This window comes from Scyliorhinus canicula, chromosome 2 (genome assembly GCF_902713615.1).
Source record: "Scyliorhinus canicula chromosome 2, sScyCan1.1, whole genome shotgun sequence".
Taxonomy (NCBI): Eukaryota; Metazoa; Chordata; class Chondrichthyes; order Carcharhiniformes; family Scyliorhinidae; genus Scyliorhinus; species Scyliorhinus canicula.
In genome coordinates, this window is record NC_052147.1 from 6,852,644 (window position 1) to 6,866,296 (window position 13,653).

General features: G+C 46.4%; 1 protein-coding gene across 10 annotated transcripts in view; it reads right to left on the bottom strand.

Annotated features, from left to right (window-relative positions):
• The window catches only part of LOC119979765 (cytosolic carboxypeptidase 3-like), a 268,954-nt gene that overhangs the window by 116,613 nt on the left and 138,688 nt on the right, over nt 1-13,653 (bottom strand). For 9 of the 10 annotated variants that reach the window (XM_038773113.1, XM_038773093.1, XM_038822401.1 and 6 more), the window contains exon 2: nt 1,916-2,023. The exons of the other annotated variant lie outside the window; for it this stretch is intronic. The gene's annotated coding sequence lies outside the window, so the exon portion shown is untranslated. The remainder of the gene's footprint in view (nt 1-1,915; nt 2,024-13,653) is intronic. 10 annotated transcript variants of the gene reach the window in all.

A 13,653-nucleotide genomic window follows, 5' to 3' on the forward strand; every position in this document is an offset into this window, starting at 1 on the left:
GGAACCCACCTCTTCTTTAACCTGAGGAAGGAGCTGCACTCTGACAGCTAGTGATTCGAATCAAACCTGTTGGACTTTAACCTGGTGTTGTAAGACTTCTTACTGTGCTCACTATTTCTAGGCCTTAAGTACTCCGGGATGAAGATTATCCGGCCCTGGAGATTTGTCCGCCTTCAATCCCATTAATTTCCCCAAAACCATTTCCCCACTAATACTAATTTCCTTCAGCTCCTCGCTGAAACGTGTGTTTCCCAGAACTTCCGCTACATTATTCATGTCTTCCTTTGTGAAGACAGAAACAAAGTACAAAATTAGTTCCTCAGCAATTTCTTTGTTAGCAGAGCAGGCTCGAAGGGCCAGATGGCCTACTCCTGATCCTAGTTCTTATGTTGTTCCTGTCATGACATCCCTTGTTTCTGACTGTAAGGCCTACATTAGTTTTTATCAATCCCTTTTTCTCTTTACATGCCTGTAGAAACTATTAAAGGCAGTTTTTAATGTTTCTCGCAGGGCTTACTTTCAAATTGTATTTTCCCCTTCTTAATCCATCCCTTGGTCTGTCTTTGCTGAATTTTAAACTGTTTCCAATCCTCGGCCCTATTGCTTTTTCTTGCTAACTTGTGTGTCTCTTCTTTGAATCTAATACAGTCTCTAATTTCCCTCATAAGCCATGGTTTGGCCACGGTTCCCTTTCTACTCTTGTGCCAAACAGGAAACCATCCCGTATATACTCTTGAAATTCTTCCTCTATTGTACTATGACTAATTTAACTCACCCAATCTATATGCAGATTAAAGTCACCCATAATCACGGAAGTTCCTTATCACATGCACCTCTGAATTCCTGTCTAATGCTATTCCCAACATTACCACGGCAGTTTGGTGGTACATTTACCCTCCCTATGAATATTCCTTTGCCCTGTGCTGTTTCTTATCTCGACCCATACAGATTCCATATCATCTATGCTAATATCTTTCCTCAATATTGTATCAATATGTTCTTTAGTCAACATTGCAACTCCACCACCTTTTTCCTTTCTGTCTGTCCTTCCTAAAAACCAAATATCCCTCAATGTTTATTTCCCATCCTTGGTCACCTTGGAGCCATGTCTCCGTAATCCCAACTATATACAAAGAACGAAGAGCAAAGAAAAGTACAGCACAGGAACAGGCCCTTCGGCCCTCCAAGCCTGCGCCGACCATGATGCCCTTATTAAAAAAAACCTTCTGCCCTTATTCAGTCCGTATCCCTCTATTTCCTCCCTATTCATGTACCCATCAAGATGTCTCTTAAATGTTCCTAATGTTGCTGCTTCCACCACATCCTCAAGCAGCGCGATCCAAGCACCCACCACTCTGTGTGAAAAATCTACTCTGCACACCTCCCTCAAACTTTCCACCCTGGGAAAAAGCCTCTGACTATCCACCCTGTCTATGCCTCTCAGAATTGTGTCGACCACTATCAGGTCTCCCCTCAGCCTCCGTCTTTCCAATGAAAACAACCCCAGTTTATTCAATCTCTCCTCATGTCCAACACCCTCAAGACCAGGCAACATCCTGGCGAACCTTCTTTGTACTTTCTCCAAAGCTTCTGTGGTGATATTCATCACTGTAATTACACAAGAGGTTAATGTAAATACACTAAGACTAAGTAAACACTAGAGGGAGCACCAGAGCCCTTTACATCTATTTGCATAACTAATTCATCCATTTTACTTTGATTGCTCCAAGCATTCAGGTACAAAACCTTAAAGCTTGTCTTTGATGGGCTGTAAATGCTGGCCCAGCCAGCGACACCCACAGTCCAAGAAGAAATAAGCAACAAGAAAACGTTTGTAACAGAGAAGCACTGATAACTCGAAAAGTGACTTGACTGATTTTATATTCAAAGAAGGGGAGACAGGAAAGGTTGGCACCTTGTGCAGGCTGGCGATGAGTAACAGACTGGACCTGTCTGTTAACCTGGAGCTCTGTAGCTGGGGGCTTCTCAAGTAACATGGGACATCTTGTATTCTGTAGAATACCTGTGAATAAACAGTGATACAAATCATCACAACAATGGACCTCAATGCGGTTTTGTTTCACATATGCAAATAGAAAATAAAATAGCGTGCCACTTTTCCTCTTCCTGAGTTTAATTTACCTATCAGATGCCAAATAGCATGGCCAAACAAATCAGGAATAATTCAAAGCAGCGACACAAACTGAAATATTCAGCACATCATCACGATACAGCTCCTATCTATATCCTGATGTACTGTCGGAGGAAAAATATAACATCCTGACCCGGTTGGGCTTTTCTTGTGAGTTAATGTTATATTAATAGTGGTGATAATTTTCATCTGTTGCTAACTTACTGCTCGCAATACCATCCCTGGGGCAGCAGGCTGATATTTGGGCCGAGTCAAGGTGTTAATTGCCTTCCAATGAGTTAGCAAGGGCACAAGAACAGATGCAGGTCAGGCGAATAGCAGTCATGCTGTGAATAGATTCAGCAAATATTTCTGTGGCTGCCGTTTCAACATTAATGTTTTGGGGAATATTTGGCACATTTTAGAGGACAGCGAGGGCCTGGAAGCCAGAATGCGATAAATTGGTAGCATGATCTTTGAAAGCAGTGAAATGTTTGATATAATGTGCTAGGACAGCAGTGATGTGCTACTGAGCCTTTATACGGCTCTGGTTAGGCCCCATTTGGAGTACTGTGTCCAGTTTTGGGCCCCACATCTCAGGAAGGACATACTGGCACTGGAGCGTGTCCAGCGGAGATTCACACGGATGATCCCTGGAATGGCGGGTCTAACATATGAGGAACGGCTGAGGATCCTGGGATTGTATTCATTGGAGTTTAGAAGGTTAAGGGGAGATCTAATAGAAACTTACAAGATAATACATGGCTTAGAAAGGGTGGACGCAAATAAACTGTTTCCGTTAGGCGAGGAGACATAGAACATAGAACATAGAACAGTACAGCACAGAACAGGCCCTTCGGCCCTCAATGTTGTGCCGAGCCATGATCACCCTACTCAAACCCACGTATCCACCCTATACCCGTAACCCAACAACATTAATCTTAACCTTACTTTTATTAGGACACTACGGACAATTTAGCATGGCCAATCCACCTAACCCGCACATCTTTGGACTGTGGGAGGAAACCGGAGCACCCGGAGGAAACCCACGCACACAGGGGGAGGACGTGCAGACTCCACACAGACAGTGACCCAGCCGGGAATCGAACCTGGGACCCTGGAGCTGTGAAGCATTTATGCTAACCACCATGTTACCCTGCTACCCGTGGACCTGTGGGCACAGCCTTAGAATTAGAGGGGGTAAATTCAGAACAGAAATGCGGAGACATTTCTTCAGCCAGAGAGTGGTGGGCCTGTGGAATTCATTGCCGCGGAGTGCAGTGGAGGCCGGGACGCTAAATGGCTTCAAGGCAGAGATAGATAAATTCTTGATGTCGCGAGGAATTAAGGGCTACGGGGAGAATGCTGGTAGGTGGAGTTGATATGCCCATCAGCCATGATTGAATGGCGGAGTGGACTCGATGGGCCAAATGGCCTTACTTCCACTCCTATGTCTTATGGTCATATGGTCCTATGGACTCCTCTGCTCGCCCTGTTCAGTGCCAATTTGAACTGAAATAAGATAGCAACTGACCCTGGTCCTGCCTCCTTTGAGCTTGTCTGATTCTTGATTTTTGATCAAGCCTTCATGGAATTTACAGTGCTGAAGGAGGCCATTTGGCCCATCGAGTCTGCAATGGCCCTTGGAAAGAGCACCCTACCCAAGCCCACGCCATCACTCCATCCCCGTAACCCCTCCCAACCTTTTTGGACACTGAGGACAATTTAGCATGGCCAATCCACCTAACCTGCGGACTGTGGGAGGAAACCAGAGCACCCGGAAGAAACCCACGCAGACACGGGGAGAACGTGCAGACTCCGCACAGTGTCACTCAAACCGCGAATCGAACCCAGGTCCCTGGAGTTGTGTAGCAACTGTGCTAACCACTGGGCTACCATGCTGCCTCACTCACTAAAGTCTTGCCACCTCAGTAAAAATCAGAAAAAGTTCGGGTTTGGGCTCTTAATGATCTCACAACGATGTTAAATACATCATTAATAGGAACGAGCCTGTTCTGAAACCTGGTTTCCCCACTCTTGAGAAAGTGACTGGTGGAGATGGGGGGACGGATGTGACGGGGCTGACGGGGCTGACAGGGGGGGGGGGGGGGGGGGGTGACTGAAAAGAGATACAGGAGTTCCAGCTGTGCTACTGTAATGTTCTTTGATTGGGCTGATGTGGAATCTCAATATTGCCCTGTGAACAAAGACTTTGTTTTATAAATGAAGTTATTTATTACTAACACACACTAATGAATTACTAAAGTGTCTAAGATGAATACAGTTGGAAATAATTGTCAAACACTAACCTACACTAAGATACTACAGAACTACTCTAATATGCGACTGCTATCAACTCCTAACAAACATCTAAGGAACACATGGTGCCTCCGGGTCCCGAGACTACAAACACGCCCCGCCTGCTGGTCGGATGATAGAACTACAACAGTAAAGCATATCACTTGGAATACACATGCCGATGATGATGAACCACTCATGTTATATACAGATGATAGTCTACCTATCACACTTAGTGGCCACCTCCATCCCACCTCCATTCTTATCTCATTGGGGTTCAGAACATCCTGCTCCCCATCTTTGAGATTCTTTGAAAACTCTCAAATTCAGTGATCGACCCAAGAGGTGGGCTCCCACTCTCTGATCCCCAGTTCTAATTCTCACCACCATTCTCATGTACCACAATCCCCCACAACCTCCCCACCTCGCAATTTGTACCAGCTTGATTGGTTGGTGAGTAACTGATGGTATGGACTGTGTATAAATAGCTGTAACTGAAAGAACAGAAAAAAATATCAGTTTGGCGACCAAGCTTAAAGAATAAAGTGAATCATTTATAGTCTAGTGCTGGGAAACATATAGTTAACCATAACTCATTTTAATTTAATAAGTATTTATTTTTAAATTAATTTATTAATTAGTTCTAGAAATGGCAGTAAGAGGGGTAAAGTGCTTCACTTGTGGGATGTCCATGAAGCTTCCAGAATTCCAGCTAACTACATCTGCAGTAAGTGCACCCGATTGCAGCTCCTCACAGGCCGCGTGGATCAATTGGAGCAGCAGTTGGATGCACCGAGGACAATGCAGGTGGCAGAAAGTGTCATAGGCAGGAGTTTTAGAGACGTGGTTACACCCAAGATGCAGGAAGATAGATTGGTGACCGCTAGAAGGGGCAGACAGACAGTGCAAGAATCCCCTGTGACTGTCCCCCTCTAAAAATATTACATTTTGGATACTGTTGGGGGGGGGGGGGGGGGGGGCAGTGGCCTATCAGGGGAAAACAGCAGCAGAAGCCAGAGCAGTGGCACTTGTTGTTCAGCAGGGAAGCACAAAGCGTAGAAGACCAATGGTTATAGGGGACTCTATAGTCAGAGGCACAGATAGGTGCTTCTGTGGACGTGAAAGAGACTCCAGGATGGTATGTTGCCTCCCTGGTGCCAGGGTCCAGGATGTCTCTGTACGGGCAGGGGGCATTCTGAAAGGGGGGGGTGAAAAGCCAGAGGTCATGGTACATATTGGTACTAATGACATAGGCAGGAAAAGTGATGAGGTAGTGCGGCAGGAGTTCAGGGGGTTAGAGAGAACATTAAAACAGGACCTCTAGAGTTGTAATCTTAGGATTACGCCCTGTGTCATGTGCCAGTGAGGCTAGAAATAGGAGGATTGTGCAGCTAAACACATGGCTAAACAGCTGGTGTGGAAGGAAGGGTTTCAGATATCCGGATCATTGGGATCGCTTCCGGGGCAAGTACATGAAGGACGTGTTGTATCTAAACTGGAGGGACATAAATATCCTGGCCTAGAGGTTTGCTAGTGTCACATGGAAGGGTTTAAACTAGTGTGTCAGGGAGGGTGGGAACCAGAGCAATAGGTCAGAAGGTGAAATAACTGAGTGGGAACTAGAGAATACGGCCAGTAAGAGTCCGAGGAAGAGCAAGCAGATGTTGCTGAAAACAGCGGGACTGCTGGTCTGAAGTGCATTTGCTTCAATGCGAGAAATATAACAGGTTAGGCAGATGAACTGAGAGCTTGGATTAGTACTTGGAACTATGATGTTGTTGCCATTACAGAGACTTGGTTGAGGGAGGGACAGGATTGGCAGCTAAACGTTCCAGGATTTAAATGTTTCAGGCGAGATAGAGAAGGCTTTAAAAGGGGTGGGGGAGTTTCACTGCTGGTTAAGGAGAATATCACAGCTGTACTGCGGGAGGACACCTGAGGGGGATCATGCAGCGAAGCAATATGGGTAGAGCTCAGGAATAGAAAGAGTGCAGTCACAATGTTGGGGGTTTACTACAGGCCTCCCAACACCCAGCGAGAGATAGAGGTGATGATATGTAGGCAGATTTTGGAAAGGTGTAAAGTGACAGGGTTGTTGTGGTGGGTGATTTTAACTTCCCCTCTATTGACTCGGATACAGTTAGGGCGGAATTCTCCGCAGGGGTCCGAATTCGTGAAGGCCGTCGTGAACTCGGCTGAGGTTCACGACGGCCTCGGAGCCCGCTCCCCGCACCTAATTCACCCCCACCCGGGGGGCTAGGAGCGGGCCTCCGTCTTTCTCGGCAGCGACCTCGTCACGCCGAGAATGTGAAGTCATCCGTGCATGCGCGGGTTGCCGGTTCCAACCCGCGCATGCACGAATGACTTCATCGCGCAGACGGCACGAACCTGCGCATGCGCGGTGGCCGTCTTTCTCCTCAGCCGCCCGGCAAGACGTGGCAGCTTGATCTTGCCGGGCGGCGGAGGGGAAAGAGTGCTTCCGTTTTGGACGCTGGCCCGACGATCGGTGGGCACTGATCGCGGGCCTGTCACCTCCCGAGCACAGTCGTGGTGCTCCCGTCCCAATCGGGCCCCTAGATGCCCCAAACGGGCATCTGGTGCCCATTTCACGAATGCAGCGACCAGGTGTGTTTGCCGCCGTCATGAAACGGGCGTGAAGGGCCGTCCGCTCGGCCCATCGGGCTCGGAGAATTGCCTTTCACCGTGAAAAACGTTGAGCGGCGATTTTTACAAGCGGGGGGGGGGGGGGGAGAATCGGGGGGGGCACCAGGGGAGCGTAAAAAATGTCGGGGGGCCCTCCCGCGATTCTCCCAGGCCGCGTGGGGAGCGGGACTTCTTGAAACAATATGTAAACAGTCCAACTAGGGAAGGGGTCGTTCTAGCCAGGTGGTCGAAATTTCAGTAGGGGAGCATTTTGGGAACCATAGTTCAGTAAGTTTTAAGGTACTGTTGGATAAAGATAAGAGTAGCCCTTGGGTAAAGGTGCTAAATTGGAGGAAGGCTAATTATAACAATATTAGGCAAGAACTGAAGAATCTAGATTAGGGGAGGATGTTTGAGGGTAAATCAACATCTGGCATGTGGGAGGCTTTCAAATGTCAGTTGATAGAATTCAGGACCGGTTTGTTCCTGTGAGGAGGAAGGATAAGTATGGCAAGTTTCGGGAACCTTGGATACCGAGGGATATTGTGAGACTCGTCAAAAAGAAAAAGGAAGCATTCGTCAGGGCTAGAAGGCTGGGAACAGATAAGCCCATAAGGAATATAAGGCAAGTAGGAAGGAACTTAAACAAGGAATCAGGAGGGCAAAAAGGGGTCACAAAAAGTTGTTGGCAAACAGGATTAAGTAAAATCCCAAGTTTTTTTACACATACATAAAGAGCAAGAGAGTAGCCTTGGAAAGGGTTGGCCCACTCAAGGACCGGGAGTGAATCTATGCATAGAGCCAGAGGAAATGGGCAAGGTACTGAATGAGTAGTTGTATCAGTATTCATCAAAGAGAAGGACTTGTGGATGATGAGTCTGGGATAGGATGTGTAGATAGTCTGGGTCACATTGAGGTCAAAGGGAATGAGGTGTTGGGCGTCTTGAAAAAACATTAAGGTGGATAAGTCCTCAGGGTTTGATAGGATCTATCCCAGAATACTGAGGGAGGCAAGGCAGGAAATTACATGGGGTCTTCACAGGAATCTTTGTATCCTCACTGGCTGCAGGTAGGGTCCCAGAGGACTGGAGAATAGCCAATGTTGTTCCTTTGTCTAATAATCATAAGAATAATTTTTATTGTCACAACCAGGCTTACATTAATACTGCAATGAAGTTACTGTGAAAAGCCCCTAGTCTGCCACATTCTGGAACCTGTTCGGGTACATGGAGGGAGAATTCAGAATTCCCAGCTGGTATGGGAATTGAACCCGCGCTGCTGGCCTTGTTCTGCCTCACAAACCAGCTATCTAGCCCACTGAGCTAAACCAGCCCCCTTAGAAGTTAGCAGGATAATCCAGGAAATTACACGTCAACGAGCCTTACCTCAGTGGTCGGGAAATTATTGGAGAGGATTCTACGAGACTCAGTGGCTCAGTGGTTAACACTGTTGCCTCAAGCCGCTAAGGACCCGGGTTCGATCCCAGCCCTGGGTCACTGTCCATGTGGAATTCGCACATTCTTCTGTTTCATGCGTATGTCTCACCCCCACAATCCAAAGATGTGCGGGATAGGTGGATTGGCCATGCTAAATTGCCCCTTAATTTTAAAAAAGGGATTATTTGAAACAGGATTTACTTCCATTTGGAAGCAAATGGACGTATTAGTGCGAGGCAGCACGGTTTTGTGAAGGGGAGGTCATGTCTCACTAACTTGATCGGGTTTTTCGAGGAAGTGATGAAGATGATTGATGAGGGTAGGGCAGTGGATGTTGTCTACATGGACTGTAGGATGGCCTTTGACAAGGTCCCTCATGGCAGTCTGGTACAAAAGGTGAAGTCACACGGGATCAGAGGTGAACTGGAAAGATGGATATAGAACTGGCTCGGTCATAGAAGACAGAGGATGGAAGGGTGCTTTTCTGATTGGTGGGCTGTGACTAGTGGTGTTCCACAGGGATCAGTGCTGGGACCTTTGCTGGGTGTAGTATATATAAATGATTTGGAGGAAAATGTAACTGGTTTGATTAGCAAGTTTGCAGATGACACAAAGGTTGATGGAATTGCGGATAGCGATGAGGACTGTCAGAGGATACAGCAGGATTTAGATCAGTTAGAGACTTGGGTGGAGAGATGGCAGATGGAGTTTAATCCAGACAAATGTGAAGTAATGCATTTTGGAAGGTCTAATACATGTGAGAAATATTAAGTAAATGGCAGAACCCATACGAGTATTGACAGGCAGAGGGATCTGGGTGTACATGTCCACAGGTTACTGTGAAGAAATAGTGTGACGTGGCAATGCAGATGGAGAAGGTAGTCAAGAAGGCATACGGCATGCTTGCCTTCAATGGGCGGAGCATTAAGTATAAAAATTGGCAAATCATGCTGCAGATGCATAGAACCTTAGTTAGGCCACACTTGGAGTATAGAGTTCAATTCTGGTCACAACACTACCAGAAGGATGTGGAGGCTTTAGAGAGGATGCAGAAGAGATTTACCAGGATGTTGCCTGGTATGGAGGGCATTAACTATGAGGAGAGGTTGGATAAACTCGGTTTGTTCTCACTGGAACAACGGAGGTTGAGGGGTGACCTGATAGAAGTCTACAAAATTATGAAGGGTTTGGCTAGAGTGGATAGTCAGAAGATTTTTCCCAGGGTGGAAGATTCAAATACTAGGGAACAAGGTGCAAGGGGCAAAGTTTAGAGGAGATGTGTGAGGGAAGTTTATTACATAGAGGAAAGTGGGTGCCTGGAACTCGCTGCTGGAGGGGGTGGTGGAAGCAGGGACAAAAGTGATGTTTAAGGGGCATCTTGACAAATACATGAAAAGGATGGGAATAGAGGGATACGGATCCCGGAAGTGTAGAAGGTTTTAGGTTGGAGGGCAGAATGATCGGCGCAGGCTTAAAGGGCCGAAGGGCCTGTTCCTGTGCTGTACCTTTCTTTGCTTTTGCATCTTGAACTTTCCTGTTCTCTATTTATTTCTTCACAGTTCACTTTGGTGTGAAAATCAATATTCATGTCAGAAGAATTGAAGCCTTCCTTACATTTGCAGCTGAGGGATTTCAGGACGATCATACAACACAATTTTGACGAGTACTCATCCTGTTTATTTCCTCACTGCTCATTATTTTAGGATCAACCTGGCTGTGCATGCTGCCTTATCCACTACTCTTATAGTGGTGGGTATGCATCAGTCCTTGTGCTCATGGTAGCAGTTAGCAATGCAGTGCCAGGCCTGAGCTTGAGACTAGCACTCCAGGGACCCATGGTGACTCTTGGAGTGTGGGACACAAACCCTGGCATTAATAACTTCCTGATGTTGCTATGCCTGACATTCTTTGCTCTCTGGGTCTAAGGAGGAAAGTGTTCAGTAATCCCAGATACATGCAATATCATGGCACTCTCAATAGAAGCAAGTTTAAGTAATTGCTTTGTTTTCACCTCGAATGTTGGCACTTAAAATGGAGCAAAGATTTCCCATTTGGGAGTATGTAATTGATGGGTATTGACACAAGTACATGGGAAAGTAACTATTTTTTCAAATTAAGATTCCAGCACACCCCAAGTTCAAATTGCTCTTTTGTACTGATTTAATTGAGAGGGTTCTTGTGCAGGAGGAAAATCGTCTCAAGCTGCTCTCTCCTGGTTTCTATCCAGTGATCTTTTGTGGTACCGGGTTTTTGGTGATATTAGACACATGGAGCTCAGCCTGGGAGGCCCTCCATCCTCAAGTAGCCAATCAAAAATGAAGAAATAAACATAAAGAGCTGGAAGTACTCAGCCGGTCAGGAGGCTGAGAGAAAGAGTTAATTGTTCCGGTCAATGGTTATAGTATGACTGATATTTGAAGGATGTTCCTAATAGTCTATACTGCCAGCTGTATCTCAGTGAGTGGTATTCTTATCCCTGAGCCAGATGGTTGGAGTCCAGAGAATTGAGCATTTCACCCAGGCTGATATTTTCAATGCAGTACAGAGGGAATGCTGCACTGCCAGAGGGTCAGTACTGAGGGAATGCTGCACTGTCAGAGGGTCATTACTGAGGGTGTGCCGCACTGTCAGAGGGTCAGTACTGAGGGAGTGCCGCACTGTCAGAGGGTCAGTACTGAGGGAGTGCTGCACTGCCAGAGGGTCAGTACTGAGGGAATGCTGCACTGTCAGAGGGTCATTACTGAGGGAGCGCTGCACTGTCAGAGGGTCAGTACTGAGGGAGTGCCGCACTGTCAGAGGGTCAGTACTGAGGGAGTGCCGCACTGTCAGAGGGTCAGTACTGAGGGAGTGCTGCATTGTCAGAGAGTCAGTACTGAGGGAGTGCCGCACTGTCAGAGGGTCAGTACTGAGGGAGTGCTGCACTGTCAGAGGGTCAGTACTGAGGGAGCGCTGCACTGTCGGAGGTGCTGCCTTCCTTTTGAGATGATCAACTACTTAAGATCCCCTGTATGTCTTCAGTGGATGTGAAAAATATTAATGGCTCAAGTCTCCTATGTTGAAGAATAGATGATTCCACCTGGTCTCCTGGCTAATATTTATCCCTCATCCGAAATCACTAAAAATAAATTATCTTGTCATCATCACGTTGCTGGTCGGGGGATTTTGGCGAACGTTGATTGGCTGCTGCTGTCACCTCGTTCCTCGTAGTGACTGCGGGCAAGATCTCCCGGCTGGTCACACAGGAGGGATTTCCCCGTCCTGCTAATGGTGCAGTAGCTCCCGCTGCAGTCCGACAATGTGCTGCGTTCCGCTGCCCGAGAACCACGTTATGGGGGCCCTTCATTTCGCCATGACCCCATTGGCTGCAAAGTGTTTTGGAACAGCCTGAAAGATGGTGTACAAATGCAAGTGCTTTCTCTCAGGATGATTCAGACACACTCCACCTGCCCAGTGGGGGCCGAATTCTCCGCTCCCCCAGTTTCTCGGTGGCGTATCGATCGGTGGCGGCGGGATCCTCCCTTCCCATCATCACCACCCCACGCTGGCACTGCTACCACGGAACCCGCTGGCAGGGCTGCACTGCCAGTGGGAAAAGTCAATCCCGGCCACTGCAGAATTCCAGGATGTTTCCAAACAAGCCGTGGATCTAAATGAACTGAAACAGGACATTAGCTGTAAAGGGATTTGGGTCAGTGTGTCTCAAGTGAACCCTTTCATTTTACCAAATGAGGTGCAGGGATTAAGATGCATCTTGTATCACTTCAGAAGATAAATAATATCAGCCAAGATAGCTGTTCCTTTAAAACAAAATGACTAAACAATTATCCATGACAGTGATCAGTACTTTTTAATGCATCATTAAGACAGTACTTCCCCCTGGGTGCTGTGAGGGTATTAGGTCAGCCACAGACGGAGACTGGAGTCTTTAAGGACATTATTAAATCCATTTTTAATAACAATCCAGCAGTATTGCTGGTTATTCTGGTACCAGTACACAAGTCACACAATCACCAGATTTAAATAGTCCCTTGGTAGTGAAGATCTTGTGTATTACTGAAAAAAGAGACAGGCTGTCAAAGCTTTTTGTCTTGCACTCATCAGGACAGGTGTAAGAATGCAAATTTGAAAAGATATAATCGATTTATACAGTATGAGTTAAGGAATGTTGATTGGAAGGGTTGACAAATCAGCTCTGATTGGTCAAGATGTTGCCATGGCGAATGCACCAGGAAGCTATTGTTCCCCCATTTTACAAAAAAATTCAAAAATATTTCCCCCTTATTCATAAAAAAGGGAAATACGAGGGGCTGTTTAGCACAGGGCTAAATCGCTGGCTTTGAAAACAGACCAAGGCAGGCCAGCAGCACGGTTCGATTCCCGTATCAGCCTCCCCGAACAGGCACCGGAATGTGGCGACTAGGGGCTTTTCACAGTAACTTCATTTGAAGCCTACTTGTGACAATAAGTAATTTTCATTTCATTTTTCAAATATTTGAAAATATTCCATTTGCCTGCAGTGGACAGGTCTCTGCATTAGAATATTTTTCAGCTTGATCTATAATGTGGTGCTATATTGCTTCAATGGATGATTACACCATAAGCAATGCCCCCGGTAATAGTCATGTACTGTAAACTCAAGTGGAAACATTTTGGCAGCACAGTTAAAGACACAATCAAACATGTAGTGAATCTGTCTGATCATGTACATTCTGGAAGCAAGGCCTTCAGTTTTGCTGTTCTTAAATCTCACATCAAACAGGAAAAGATATTTGTGGAGTTTGAACTCCTTTATTCTCAGCTATCCCTCCACAAAGCAGTGTCCACTGAAAACACCGAGTCTCTGAAAGTATGCCAAGCTGATCGAACATATTGCAGGATACTAAATGGCTTGTTCGATTTTCAGACACAGCATGAATACCTGGCCATGTTACAGAATCTCAAGGTCAACCGATACATTCACATATTTACAAGTCAGACAAAGGGACTGGAATAATCATCCTTAAAAGCATGACCACATTGACAAAATGTACGCCACTCTTGATGACAGACCCAAATTCATATCCATTGTTCCCGCTGCCAATCATGACCATGCAGACCTGCTCAAAAGCAGGTTACAAAAATGTTTGTTAGACCTACATAAGAGCA